Raw genomic sequence first — 14,879 nt, 5'->3', positions numbered from 1 at the left:
TGCCTGTTTGCCCAGCCTCGCATCATGGTTTCAGTTCCTTGGATGTGACAGCCTAAACCCCACCTCCTCTCAAGTCCATTCCCTTCCCAGTCCCATTCCTGCTTCTGTCCTCACACAGCTGGTTTGGAATGCCATAAGGTGGCTCCTTGTCAGCTCCGTCGCTCTCGCTCTGTGCCCAGTCCCAGTCTGCTCCCCGGTCCCATCACCCCCAGCTCCTCCATGAGCCGCGTCCTCCCCTCATCCGCTGCCTGCCCGACCACCTGCCACAGCCCAGCTCCCACCTTTCCCAGGCACAGCAAGAAGTCCTCCTGTCCATTGTCCCAGTCTCTTGTACTGAAAAGTGCCAGGACGAATATCTGAAAGCGGATAAGGCTTAAAATAACAGAAATATGTTCCAGTAAGAGAACTGTCAGGTAATCTCTGTACTAGGTGGCATCATCAACCGTGCTTGAAAATGTTATTTAAATTATGTGATATTTTTTATTTTACATATATTAATTTTTACAGGTTTTCTAGTTGCAAAACATAAACTGATAGGTAATAGATGTTGGATAGGTACCAACAATACCATAAAAATTCATTATGGGTCTCGGAAAGGAAGTGTAGCTTCTGTAACTCTCCTCTTGGTGACCCTTACATTTTCTTCATGTCCTCTGCAAACAGCTCAGACTGCAGCCAAACAACGGGGAGCAGAGCAAAGTGATGTGCAGTGGGTATCCCCAAATGCTCCAGAGTCGTTGGGCTTCTCATCTACTCGGACCCACCTGGAAAGCCAACAAAAGGTCAAATGGGAAAGTGAAGCCCACGAGTCCCTTTTGTAGCAAACCAATAAAAGCTGATATCGATTCCCAAACTTAGACTATTTTTCACTGTCCTACAAAGGTCCGTGATTCACCCAGTTCGTCCTGCACATTGTACGTTTTGAAGCCTGGGCTCGCTCTGCTAGCTGCAGAAGCTGGCCTTCCACCTCCGGTTCTTCTGTGAGAGCATTCATTTCGTGTACACCATACTGCACCCAGCTGCCTCCATCAGACCTTAAACAGCCGATTTCAACCCCAAATCCACTATAAGGCAGAAAGGCAGCAGCCTCTCCTTTCCCAGGAGCCAGCCCCAAACTCTGCAGTAAGCTCTTCTGAAAGGCAAGGAAGGCCCAGTCCGTGTCACCAGCTGGGTGACACCAACACATGAGCTGTGTTTCCAAACCGAGTCATTCATTTAACATAAAACAAATGTTATTCCTTGCTGCCACAGATTTCCAGCCATTATGGCAGGTCAAACACAGCACTTCCCTATTCCTGCACTTAACAGAGCTGGTTTCCATCTTGTGGTTAAATTTCTCAACCCATTTAAACAATCCCTATCTTGGATCAACATGCTGCTTATCTCCAGGTCCCAGTGGAGAAGTCTTATGACGGTTATTATGTCTGAGTGTGGCTAACTGCTAGCATATCCATTCATCCTCCCCTGCAAATTTCAGCTTGGCAGGCAGCAGCTGTCTTCTTCTCTTCTGCATTTTCCAGCAGCAGCTTGACCAGAGCTAAACCTCTGGAGTATTTTCTTTCTCACTTGTGTATGGCTAAGTGTGGGAAAGAATCACTTCCCCTCTTTATCATCCAGAAAGTCTGAAGTAGGATTAAAACCCTTCGGAAAACTGTGCCTTTTAGCACAACTATATATAACTTCATATATATATATATATATATACATATATATATATGTATATCACTATATATAACTATATATAACTTCAACTATATCTTTGAGTAACTATTTTGCCTTCCGATTTTTATGAATACAGAGGAAAACCAAATACATGGAATCTGAAATGCTTTTATGGGTGATTTTGTTTCTGTCGGTTCTGCTGTTCCCTGACTAAGCAGCGTTGCTGTGTGCCACCAGACCTTTCCCTTGCCAGTGACACAGGCACTGTCCCTCCCTGTCCGTGGGCCGTGAGTTATTGCCCACAGTCAAACAGCATGCTGATAAAGTTAGAGGCGTCCTTCTGCAAGATCTTTCCTGGTTTCGTTTCTTTTTCTCTTCAGGCTAATACGCCATGGCTTTCACTTCTCCCCTCCACCACAGACATCCTAAAACTTTCAGTTTTCATACTCATATGAGGTTTTGCAGACTTCTCGGGACTTCTTTTTCCAAGAAGAAAAGCCTTTACTTTCCATATGCTATGTAGTTTCCCGTGCAAAGATCCCAGAGGCTGCAAAGAATTCATTTCCAAGAGGAAGTAAATATGCCCTTTTCACCCAGCCTAGCAAACATTGCCAGATAGCTTTACAATGGGATTTTATAAAACTACACAAAAGGGGGAATTTTTGCATGACTCAGTGATAAAGAAAATGATAAATATTGCAGTGTCATGTCAGCCAGTGTGACAACCAACAAGAGAGGTGCCCGAGAGAAAAACGGGGATGTTTGCTATCGAAAGGGGAGCAGCCAGGCGGTGGGACAGGGTGGTCCCAGCCTCAGGACCCCCACACCAGAGCTGTGCCCCCTGGGTGGGAGCAGCCTCCACCAGCGGCCATATCCCAAGGTGATCCCACCGAGATTTGTTGGCCTCTCTGTCTTTTCTTGGAGGGAGCAGGGGCAATGTGGAAGTAGTCCTGGAGGAGGTAAGTATAACAGAATGTGGGAAGCACTCAACACCAGCCAGCCCAGCCCGCAAAGTGGCTTAATTAATAAATTTTCACAATCATTTAAAATTATTTTGAAATCATGTGAAAAAAGGGCAGGAGAAAATTGCACATGCTGACAGCCTCCAAGAGAAGCCTGAGTCATTACTTAACTCCTGATCCTTAGTGCCCACAGGACTATCATCTTCTATCCCACCAGCACATTAACATAAGCAATAAAATAAATCACCATAAGCCAGAGCCCTTTCCTGCTGACGGAGCAATTACTGGCATCTAAGTGTTCAGTGAAATGAAGGAGACAGCTTGTCTGAATAGCATGGAGGGCCAGATCTCACCTGCGCACGGTTCCTCCTCCTTCTTCCAGCCATGCATCAAACATGCAGCCAGGTGCTTGTCGCTCTCCAGAAAAACCTTCTCTGCCATCCTGGAAAATTTTTGCAGTGATGAGCTTCGATGGTACAAATGTAAGAGCTAAAACTGACTCGCTCTGCAGGAAAATGCTCAGCCTGGCTTCCGGCCCTGAGGGACCTACTCAACACCAAACCACGCCAAGACTGCTCTGCGCTCTTCCACGCAGTCAATTGAAATACCCTGAATCACTGGGACCATGTAAAAATTGCAACGTCACAAACAAGACTCCAACCTTGAGTCAGTAACTTCTCCTTCTGAAAATAAACCAGTGGGAAATGGTAGGTTTGATGCGATTTTCCAGGATGCAGACAGGAAGGGACACGGGGGAATACTTCCTTCCAGCCAAGAGATTGATGAGGTATTCACATCTGAAGGGAGGAATTTGCTTGACTCATAGGAAATATCGTTGTTCTTGAGGACTGAAAAACAGCCTTTGTGAAACAAAATGAATGGTCTGAGGCATGACTGCGTCTCGAGGAAGAATAGCTTTGTCTACTGAAGAAACTAACAAGGTGAAGAAGTATTTTCATGGCATGAGAGGGTGGTTTGGGGGTTTTGTGTTGTTTTTCTTTTCTTTTTTCTTATAGCTGGCTTTACAAAGGCAGAGGACTGGTGAATTGTTTTTTTAAGAGTACAGCAACACAGAAATTGAATGATGTTTAGATTTTGAGTGATTAATTTGGGTTATGATACTCTTGTCAAGCTGTTCACTTATGTAGAAGGGACAGAAACGGGTAAATCTTTTGCTCTGGAGACATATCCGTCTCATCAGTAGCAATCTCATGTAATGTCAGTACTAGCAGTCACACCTCGACCCCAGCTCACTCTTTTTAAACCTAACATAAAGTTAACAAGGGTTAGCTGAGGCAACAACAGAGGCAGAGCCGCAAATCCCCTCCAGCAGCCCATGAAGGCATTCACTCCTCTTCTAATTGACCTTTCTAGGCAGAAGGGTGGCTGGAGCATTAATTAAAACGATCTCCAAGTCTGAATGTAGAGCCGCGACAGTCCGAGGGTTGCCCTTTTGCAGGAACATGAATATCTGTACACCACGTGCAATGACAGAGCCTCTGAGGATGGTTTGGGAAGCAGTGCCCCAGCCTGGGTGGCTGCCAGGACCTGAGCCTAAAATAAGTTATTTCTATACTCAAGTACATGGAATTAATTCAAAAGCCCAAAGCAAGAAAACAGAGCTCAAATTCTGCACCGCAATGAGCCAGTGACCCAGGTGCTTGCAGGGGGAGAAGCCCTGCGGCACAGGAAGAGTTACCCCACTCCCAGGCCTCGTGCTTATTCCTAATCCTATTAGAAATTGTGTCTGGATCATTACCAGAACTATTCTTGTGATATTTTCCACCTCAAGGCCAGAACGCCTGTGTGTACCTTACAGCATTGTGCCTGGCACACAGGGCACAGCTTCCACAGGGCCAATGGGGCCAGCTGCTGAAAAACTTGCGGTGTTTCTGGGACACATTTACCAGGTATTTGGTCTCGGAACTCACCTTTTTTTTTTAGTTTTGTGGGCTCTTAGAAACTTTCAGACACGTTACCCAACCAAGGAACTTCTCAGAGGTGCCCTGTGGCAGTAAATGGTCTGATGCACACCTCAGATAACAGACCTGAAGGCACCTGAAGAAAGGTACGGGCGGTCACTCATGGATGGAGGCTCCTCAGCGCGGACATCAGGACCCCACCAACGTGCCTGTGTTGAAGCTGTGGGCTGCCTGTGGGGCTCCCAGACAGATTTTGGGGTTTCCACGCTGCCTGGGGAAGTGGCCAGGGCAGCACTTCCCCCATCACAGCACACAGGGCGACGAAACCAAGAGCATCCGCTGGAGGTGACGCAGCGCAGAGCTGCATTTGTGTCTCCTTCCCATGGGCTGATCGCAGGCCAGTCTTGTAGAAAATTAGGACAACTCTTGTCTGATGTTATTAAGCAGCATGATTATGGAAAAAACAACCACTCGCTTTGAATCCACTTTCGTTCTCCCTCCTGTTGCCAGCATTTTTCGTTCTGCTGTGATATAAGGCCTTTTAACGTTATTTTGTGTCTGCTAAATTTCCTGTGTGGGAGGCACCGTCCTGACGCAAAGTATTAATCCTTAGAAAAAAAAAAAAAAAAGAAAAAAAAAAGATAAAAAATCCAAATTTCAGAGTTAGTAGAATCCTCTTGAGGATGATTTTCTTGTTTTCCATTTCCATTTGATTTTGCAAATGAAGCTGCCATATGCAAACCCTGCTCTTCACTTTATACTTAGATTTACGAGCATGATTTAGATTTAGTTTGGGATTACCAGGACTTCAACTGCTCTTTTTTTTAACTCTGGGTTCTGAAAAAAAGTCTCTGTAGGGAAAACACAGTTGTGGCCAACACCACCCTAGATCAATACCCGTATTATTTGTCACAACACATTTCTATGAAGATAAAGCACTTCCTGCTTTCTGAAAGGTGCGCGCCTACCTCCCGGAATAGTGAAAGGGAAAAGAGACAAACCCATGTATGCCAAACAAAATGCATACCAAAACTGGTGTGGAAAACAGAACTCAACTAAGGATTTTTCAGTGTTGGTGTCAAAGAACTAACACTGAAATCTTTCTGCGCACCTTAAGCAGGACTTTGGAAAACCAGCAGAGCAGCAGGGGGACACACGTTCCCAGAACCTGGAGTGCCCCGCAAGAATCGTGATTTAATTTTGCTCCTTTCCTCAAATAACTTTGCCACAAGAGTATATTGTCTCCTTCACTTGCCGTAAAGTGAAAAAATAGATTATGTTATCGCATAGCAAAGTAAGTTGTATTTGATGTGCATTTAAAGTGTGTCAAAAGAGGTTGCACTATCATAGCCAAAAAAAAGCATAAGGACATGAGGCAAGATTTGTAGGTAGAGATGATATCCTTTATTAGATTAAAAGGTCTAATTAGAAAAGAAAAAAAAAGTTTGCAGAAGCCCTTGGGAGTTCAAAAGTTTGTCCTGGTTGGTGATATTCATCAAACTTGTAAAGGACACTTAGCTCAGCCTGCACACCTTGGTTTGCACGCTATCTGCATGCACTGTCCCCTGTGTTATTGCCATGCAGTGTAATGTGTTAGCACAAAATATGCCACAGGATGAGAAACCACAGGGCAAGGTTTACGGCAGCAGCATGACAAGGATGTAAATAATTCAAGTATAAGGACATCTGCAACAGGCAAGGTATTAAATACACTCGTGTCACTGGCGTAGGAGAAAGCAAACACTTCACCCTTCTCATGATACGATGTTATCCACGACAGACCCCAGCCCTTAATTAAAAAGTGGAAAAAGGGAAGGAAAAAGTTGTGTGAGGGGAAACTATGAGTGTTGGTAGGAGGGCAAAACCATGAATTTTAATTCAGAAATTCAGAAATTTCCAAACATGAGATTAAAATGATGAGGAAATAAATAAATAAATAAATAAATCTACTTCTATAATGCAGCATTGCTGCTCCAGAAGGCCCAAAGACAGAGGCCTTTGGTTGTGCTGCCTCTCCACATTGCACAGCTCACCAGCCCCGGTGTGGCAGCACGCTCAGGCAATCGATTCCCTGGTTCGGAAACATGGCTTAATGAGCCACAAGCAGCGGTGTTCGCCGTGAGTGACACCTGTTTGTTTAACTTACGTCAGAAATTAAATGTAAAGCATCAGCTGCCATTTAAAATTACCTGGAGCTCAGAGAAAAGCAAACAGCTTTGTGCATGTAACATTAGATGCGGGCACTGAACCCTCCTCCTGCGTGAAAACTGAAAAGCAAACAAGGAGCGAGGGGGATCCTTGGGTCTGCATCGCCAGCAACAGCCAGCCATGAAATAAATGGAAAGCAAATGTTTGCTCTGCTTAAAAAATGCTCAGATTGTAATAATTGCATAATGCTGTAAGCTTTGAGAGCTTTTTTTTTTTTGATAGTTTATGGACACTGCCTCTCTGCTCACTGAATATTTACTAGGAGAAGGGTGAGGTTCCCATCAGTTTGCTGTGGCTCACCCTGTGGTTAAACCCAGCACATTTTCAAACAAAGCTGTGCACGTGAAGTGAGCTCCGGTGTGCCATATTTTTAGTTCCTCAGTTCCCGTAGCACACGCTGCTGTGTTTGTTTAGCTTTTTCTCACTGCAGGCAGTGGGCATGCCCCAAAGCCTGGTCACTCTTTTATTTAAGGTCCTGATTTGGATTTCTTAAAACCTCAAGATCTTGTTGAAAATTCACGTGAAAAGCTTGTCACTCCCCTTTGCTGTTGGCAGCTGGATTTTTTTGTTGTTGTTCAGTTTTCTGGCTCCCTGGTGCCTGATCAACTGTTGCATGGAGCGGGGGGAAATGCATGATCCCCTCCAGCTTCCCCAAATGTGTTATGTTTTGTTCAGAGTAATGTAATTTAAAACACATTTACAAAATACATTTACTCCTTCCTTTTACTATTGCATTAGGAACTATGTTAATAGCAAAAACATATTGGATCAAGCAGCTTGGTGTAGTCCAGTCCATAACAATATTTACAATGCGGCTTCAGTCCTCGAGCGCACAAAATTTGCAGGACCAGGCTATGATTTGCAGCCACGGCAAGGCTTTAGGAGCACAGCCTTTTCTAGTGGCCATCTGAGACTAAGAAACCCCTAATAAAAACACGGTCAAGTTCATAAACTGAATACATGTTCTAAACCCATTTGTGCTTTTTTTGTATTTATTTAAGAGGTACAATAGATATCTGCTAGCATAATATATATTACGTATAATCTATCTGTAAATTTGCGGTATAAAATAGTAATATATATGAATTTATGTATATTACATATTGTACTATATCTTCTGCCTTCTGGTTACCATGAGCTCTGTGCACCAGACCTGCTGGTAAAGCACGTGTTACACTCATGCTGTAAGAGTATTTTCTGCTATCCCATACATCCAGATTTTTTTTTAAGCCAACTTTTAGTCTTCTACATGGGTCTTAGAAATTTTACTACACTTTTCTTCTGACCCAGCTCTGTTAAAATGTTACTTGCTTTCTTCACCTCCTGACTAAGTAATGTGAAACAGATGGAAAAATAGGAGGGATGTGCAGATGAGATAAAGCAGTGGGAACCAAAACTACCAAATCCCTTTTCTGGTGTGAACGGACTCTACCGATGTCTGTGTATGTTCCACTGATAATTATTATCTCGTCTGCTGTAAGCATGTATACAGTTAGCTGTATGCATTACTAAGTGAGCAGCACCTTCTGCTAAACCCCATTTACCAGAAGAGGAGGAAGGACCAGGTTGTTTACTTGGTTGTATGTCCAACTTCTGGTCACACCAAGCATCCCAGCCCAGGCCTGGCATAGGAGAGGGATGCAAGCCCACAGCTCTGCGACACAGCTTTAGGTGGGTAGATATATGGCCATTGGGAGGCAATAAAGCAAGCACTGGTGGGAGTAGGTTCAGCTTTCTGTCTCCAAAAATGCCAGAAGCTGGCACAAAGGCAGACCTACCACTGCAGAGGGACATACTGGTGACTGAGAAAGACGTACAGTCTCTTTAAATGTCTTCTCTCTCTTAGTACTGTGCTCCTATCATTAATATTACCATGTAGGTCTTCCTGGTTAATGTACAAGAGAGGGCAGCAGCTCTCAGACAGAAAATTCGCAAGTGTTGTATCCAACAGGAGACTGTGAGCAGTCGTGTTTTGTACCCAAAATCTGTAGGACTGGGTCCGGCATGGAAGACTCCTGGTTTCCATCCAAAAGAAACTCAACAAAAGCCCTTTTGCTGGTAGGATCCCCTCAAGTACATTAAAGGGAAGGACAGCTTGTCATGAGCTAGGGGGTCTTGCTCCACAATTTGATAGGGAATCCTGAGTAAACCATGTATTTTCTCAGTTTTCCTCCAAGTGTTCAATCTGCAGTGGGACTACTAATACTTGCCACTTGTAGCAAAATATTAGGAGATTCTGAGATGAAAAACAGTGTGTAAGTTCAAAGTGCTTATCATAATCAATAATTCTACAATATGATAGACTCCTCACGTCAATCAAGTGCACTTTAAAAAAAAAAGATTTGCTTTAAAGATAATTTCCCAAAGACTATCCTTGAAATCAGAGGATTCAGATAGGGAGTACTTAACGAGATTGCAGGAATGCATGCCATTTCTAGTCCTGTAATTAGGCAACAGAGCAGATCTAATCACTTCATTGCTGTAATGACAGCTGCTACACGAAGCCTAAAAACAGAGAGCAAGGGAGGTTACCCCACAGGTACCTCTGAATGTTTTTAGTCATGCCTCCAAGCAGGGGCCTGCATACTTCAGCATTTTTGCACGATGTTTTCCCTTTTCCTTGCTGCAGCTTGAGCTCAGTGGCACGCCGGGGGTGCAGCAGGGGTGGGCAGCTGCATGCAGCAGGTGAGGCTCAGGGGAAGCACACAGCGATGCTGCACACTTCTCCATCTGAGGCAGACCAGGAAGTTTTGGTGTATTCGTAACAAGAAGTTCCACCTAGCTTCATTTGATCTGTTTAATGCATTTCCCGCAGAACTTGACTCCTCCACAAACACATTATTAAAAGCTTGCACATTTAATAATCGCCGAGTGCACGCGCACTGCTGTGGCCTGAAGTGCTGTCACCGCCTCTAGGGAAGGAATCTCCGGCATACATGATATCCAGAGCCTTGTGAATTACAGACTAAATGTTGCTTTCATTTCATTTAGGTTTAGCACACACACAAACAAAATTGTTTGCACTTTAAAGAATTGCAAAAGAAAATGTAATTGTCAGAGGAGCAATGGCATAGGTACCAGATACCACATGAGTCACCTGTCCAGTCCTAGAGACATGTTAATAGCCTCAGCTTCCAAATAACCTTAGCATTTCTGCTGTATTTCTGCCATATTTCTTGACATGTGCTTGGGCACGTCAATAGATGTCTTTGTTTTATCATTTTAAAAATACTAGTGATCAAGATGTTTTTAAACTTCATTTTAATCTAGCTCTCTACTCTTAAATATGAGTATGATTTTCTTGTATCTAAAGCTAATCTATATTAGTTTGTTGGTTACTGTGGTGATTTAAAAATTAGTTCCTCATTTTGCCACCATCCTGAAAGTCTGATTTCACCTTATCAGATAGGAATTGTCAAAATTAAGAATTCTCCCCATTTTTTTTTTCAGCTTTGTGATGTTTCATGGTCCCGTAACATCTCCAGGATACATTACTGTTGGATTACAATATGGTCAGTATGTGCAACCTGGACACTTACAGGTTAGCTTCTAATTTCACATATTGTCAGGTAAATAAGCACTCCAATTGCTAGAGACACTGAGATCCCTCAGCTCCCGTAGATGTAAGAAGGACTGACAGATGCTCAGCAACTTTGAGTGCTTCTTATTAATGATATGAATTTAGATATATATTTGGCACCCAAATTCCAAATTAAACTTTCACATTCTTTTATATATGTATCTTCTTATAAATCTTTTTTAACAGAGGAGAATTCAATTACTGGGCTGTGCACTAGGAGGCCAGTCCCTGATTAAAGAAATTATCTTCAGTATGATTTAATGCACAACAGTTATCAATCACTTCATGTTTCTAGGGACATCCCATCTTCCACAGCTATGCCTAATGCTGGGACTGGGAGTTGCAGGTTGCCAGGACTATTTCTGGCCCCCCGACCTAACAGATACTTCCTCTCCACTTGCTGAGAAAACCTTTAAAATTACTCTGTACAAATGGCATGGCAAAATTATCCTTTTCTGGGGGAAAGGAGAGAGAATCTCTTCTTTGCATTGTATCACAACACAGCACCATGGATATGACTAAGTCTGAATCTACTCATTCAGAAAGATCAAAGTTTTATGGTCTTGTCAGACCATATAAATTGGTCTATAGCACTATAAATTCATGGTAAGAAACAACGCCTTAAAAGAACATAAACAAAAGAGCATTTCATTACACATACTTTTAAAGTGTGTTTTAGTGAAGTTTTCACTATCACTATAGGCATCTATCATTCTTGCAAATCTCTTTGCTTTAGTCACCGGTATTTGCTTAGGCTCATGCAAGAAGTTTGAAGCCTTTGTATTCTAGTAAAACATTTGTTCAGACTGGAGAAAAGAGCTAGAGCAGATGATCAGAAGTTAAGGAGAGAAAGCACAACTACCTGGTTGGTTGCATGAATTCCTGAGTCTAAAGAGGAATAAGAGAGGAGAGCTCGTTCCACTAAGCCAGGGTTAGTCACTGCAGTTGTACACCACTCTTTGGCCAGGAAGCCAACAGATGGTACTATCGCATGATCACGGAGTCACAGAAATACATGCAACATTTCGCAGCCCTCAGAAAACCGACTGCCTCAACTTGCAGAGTTGGAGGCGGCTGAACATGTTTAAGCACAGCTGATGCTATCATTGTTCATGAATTCTGCGACAAGTGTGGGCAATTCTTTACAGAGTGTCATGCAAGACCAGTCATGTACAAATCTCCCCATTACACGTCGTCGTCAGTGATGCTCTCCCTTGCTCAGCTGTTAGACAAAATATCCTTGTCAAGGACTGTCACAGAACCGACACTGGGACCCTATGAGCACCAGCAGGCTTTTAACATGATGGTAGATTTCCAAGAAACCTTTATTTTTGTCTGATAGCAAATCCTGGCATCTCAGACTGGAGACACCATCGGTAATTGCTGACAAGTTTACTTCCAAGAAGAACGTGGCACGGGGCAGTGTAATAATTTGCTGTAGCACCTTGGAAGAGTTCAGCCTCCTCAGTGGATTCCAAGCATGCCCATGGTGTGTTAGTACTTAAAGAACCCTCAACCCAAGTAGGTACAGCACTTTGTTCCTCCTTGCAGCACACCTGCAACACTTTTTGAGCACATGGTCTCTGTGAAGCCTTGGTGTGAAGGGGACCTTGCCGTTAAACTACTTCCTAAAAGAGGATCAGGCCTCCTGTGAACAGCCCAGCAGAGCTCAGATGCTGCTTTCACAGGTCTAAGCTCATGGGCACTCTGCAGCAAATGGACACAGAGTTCTTAATAATAAAAATTAAAAAAAAAAAAAAAAAGCCCCAGAAGTCCATGTGCCTTTTATTTCAACTAGCACAAGACATAAATGTAGCACAGAGGCGCAGAAATAGCCATTGCCTACACGCTGTGCTTCTTCATCAGCCTTGGCCATTCTTGAAAGCCTGTCAGGACTTCAGAGATGTTCAAGGTTACTTTCTGACAAGCAGCTTTTTCTGCAAAACACGGGATCTCTCATTTCTCTCCTTCACCTCCTTTCCTGTTTCTGATCTTCTCTCTTTTATTCCCCCTCCTCTCACACATGCCCTAACACATAAGTCCAAGCGTGCCAATGACGGATGCACTAAAATAAAGAGAACTCTGTGAGCACTCCCCATGACTCCCCCTACCCACACACAGCCACCTCCAGCACAGGCAACTGCTTTCCCCTGGGCTTTAGCCATGCATTTGCCTGGGGCTACAATATCAGAATGGGTAATCATCCAAAATCAACAACCCACTGTCACCAGCTTTGTGCCAGGTGCAAGAGTCGTGCCCAGAATCTCTTGCAGGTATCACTGCAATTTTTAAGCAAAAGACAGCAAAGAAGCCAACCAAGTCCCAGTTTAAAATGCACCCCAAATCAAGCAGCATTCATAAACTGTGCATGGAGAAGCTTGCCCAATGCTCACGTGTGATGATTTAGTCAATCAAAGGATAGCTTGCTTTTTTTTTTGACTTAAGTTCACTTGTGTTCCATAGGTAGAGTGTTTCGTTGTATACCTGCAGTTTCCATTAGGCAGTTTAAGTTAGTCAATAAGCAGAAATTTCTGAAGGACGGCTCAGAAAGGAAATTTCCAAACTCTGGAAGAACATTGTACTTCAGAGAGCAGTTCTGGAAATGAGCATGGCTGCTGATGCATTTTAGGCAGCAGAAATGTAATCTACAGAACATTTGGAGGCTGCAGGTCTGAACAAAAGAAGGATGGAAATGGCGTTTTCACAGAAAGAGAAAGGCTTGGGACTGTTTCAGAGGAAAGGGAAGAGGATCCATTTTGATGAGATAAAGGTGCATTGAAAGGCATCCAAGGAGAGAACTACCAGCTCTAGGCAGACAACAGGAAGAAAAACGATGGGCCTGAAATATAAAAGCAAATTCCTGAACCTTTCGTACATCTGAAGCCAGGGAGATTTAATACACGAAAAGATAAAGGCCCATGAGGAGTGAATAAGGTCAATAAAAGGGCATGAAAACCTATTGAAAAAATCTTACAAGAAATTGTAAAAGCTCGAACTAGAAGGTGCTGGTCACAAACATCAAAGTTTCACAAAACATCTTGGCAAACAGAGCCAAAAGTGTCAAAATCAGGAAGAGATTGAGAGTGGAGAAGTATGAAATATTAAAAGTGTGAAGTAAAGTGTACTGTAAAATACTTTTAATTTCTGAGAAGTGCTGTTGTTCTTGATGAGCTGTGTTAAGATATGCTAAAAAGATTCTTTCCAAATTCTACAAAAATAGTTACCTTGGTTCTAAAAATATGCATGACAAGGTAAGAACCAAATTATCTGTAAGGCAGAAAACGCCTGTCTGTATAGGTGTAAAATGAAAGGTGGGAACTGTGCATGGAGCCAAGCACCATTCATCTGATACTCCATCTGATGCACATTTTGTTTCAGAAAAACGAAGATTTGTCGTCCTATTGCCTACGTGGGTACCACCTGAACACACACACTACATAATATATCCTTTTCTTTAGTAATTGGAGAGGTTTAAAGGTAACTAAGTCTGAGTGGCACGTACTTTCTTACCTGTTTTTGGCACGGCCTGGTGCTGTGCCCACAGGGCTGGATCCGGAGGCAAGTACCTGACTTGGATGCAACCCCACATCCTTTGTCGGCCTGAAATTTCTATGGGGCTGCCTGGGAGTGATTCATTCAGGGGAGGAAGAGTCAAAATAGCAGCCCTGGGCTCACCAACTCTGGGCAGCTCACTCCTCCTCTCTCCTGTTTCACTGCCAGGAGGGTGCATGGCTCTCGTCCTCGTGGGGCACAGTGGGGTTGCCTCATGGTTTGCTTTACACCCAAAGAACGACCCTAGTGAGGAAAACTAAAATGCTCTAAAAGCACCATAAAGAGAATCCAACTCCAACATGCAAAACCGATGATTTGAAAACCACAGATCTTCACGTATGACATCTGCCTTTCTGGCCTGACATTTAGGGGCCCCTGGAGGGGATGTCCCAGAGTATGCAGCCCGTGATGCTGCGGGTGGAGCAGCCATGGGAGCTCCCCAGCGGGCTGCCGGGTTAACAGCCCCAAAGCCACGCACACCAGCATCTGCTCCTTGCGTTGAGATGTCCTGTGTGAGCCGGTGCTGCATGGGGTGAGGGCAGGGACTGCGGTGTCACCCCGCCAGCCTTAATGCCATCTTGCTTCAGGTTCGTTCCTAAGTTCTCCTTCCTCGCTGGAAGGCTCCTATCGTACTTTATGGATGTAACTCCAGAAATAAGCTACAGCAAATCGTCCGCACATCAAATCCCCCTGTACCTCTGTAAAATGCGTCTCGCCCCAGCTGAAGACGCTGTGACCCCGCACGCGAATTGCAGCGCTTGCAGCCCATGCATCTTGCATGACGAAACAGGAAACTGGCAACGTGCTGGCGCCAGACCTTCCGTGGCCATTTCGGGGAAGACTCCACCAAAATAAATAAATAAATAAATAAAATTAATTAATTAATTAATTAATTTAATTTAATTAAAAAAAAAAAATGCGGCCTCCTTACCAGAAGGGGCTCTCCTTTGAGCCAGCCGCGGAGCTGCAAAAAGCGAGCAAACCCCGGGTTTT

At 43.8% G+C, this 14,879-nt stretch overlaps 1 long non-coding RNA gene across 1 annotated transcript; it reads right to left on the bottom strand.

The window, feature by feature from the left end:
- Positions 1-508: 508 nt before the first annotated feature.
- On the bottom strand, positions 509-14,496 carry LOC121067398. Its single transcript, XR_005818278.1, has 3 exons — positions 13,845-14,496; positions 2,978-5,154; positions 509-764 (listed from the first exon to the last, which is right to left on the bottom strand). It is a non-coding gene; the product is annotated as an uncharacterized LOC121067398 (long non-coding RNA).
- Positions 14,497-14,879: the final 383 nt, after the last annotated feature.

The sequence above is a fragment of the Cygnus olor genome, chromosome 1 (assembly GCF_009769625.2).
Source record: "Cygnus olor isolate bCygOlo1 chromosome 1, bCygOlo1.pri.v2, whole genome shotgun sequence".
Lineage (NCBI taxonomy): Eukaryota > Metazoa > Chordata > Aves > Anseriformes > Anatidae > Cygnus > Cygnus olor.
Note: the sequence above shows the minus strand (reverse complement) of the source record. Positions and strands in the feature narration are given on the sequence as shown.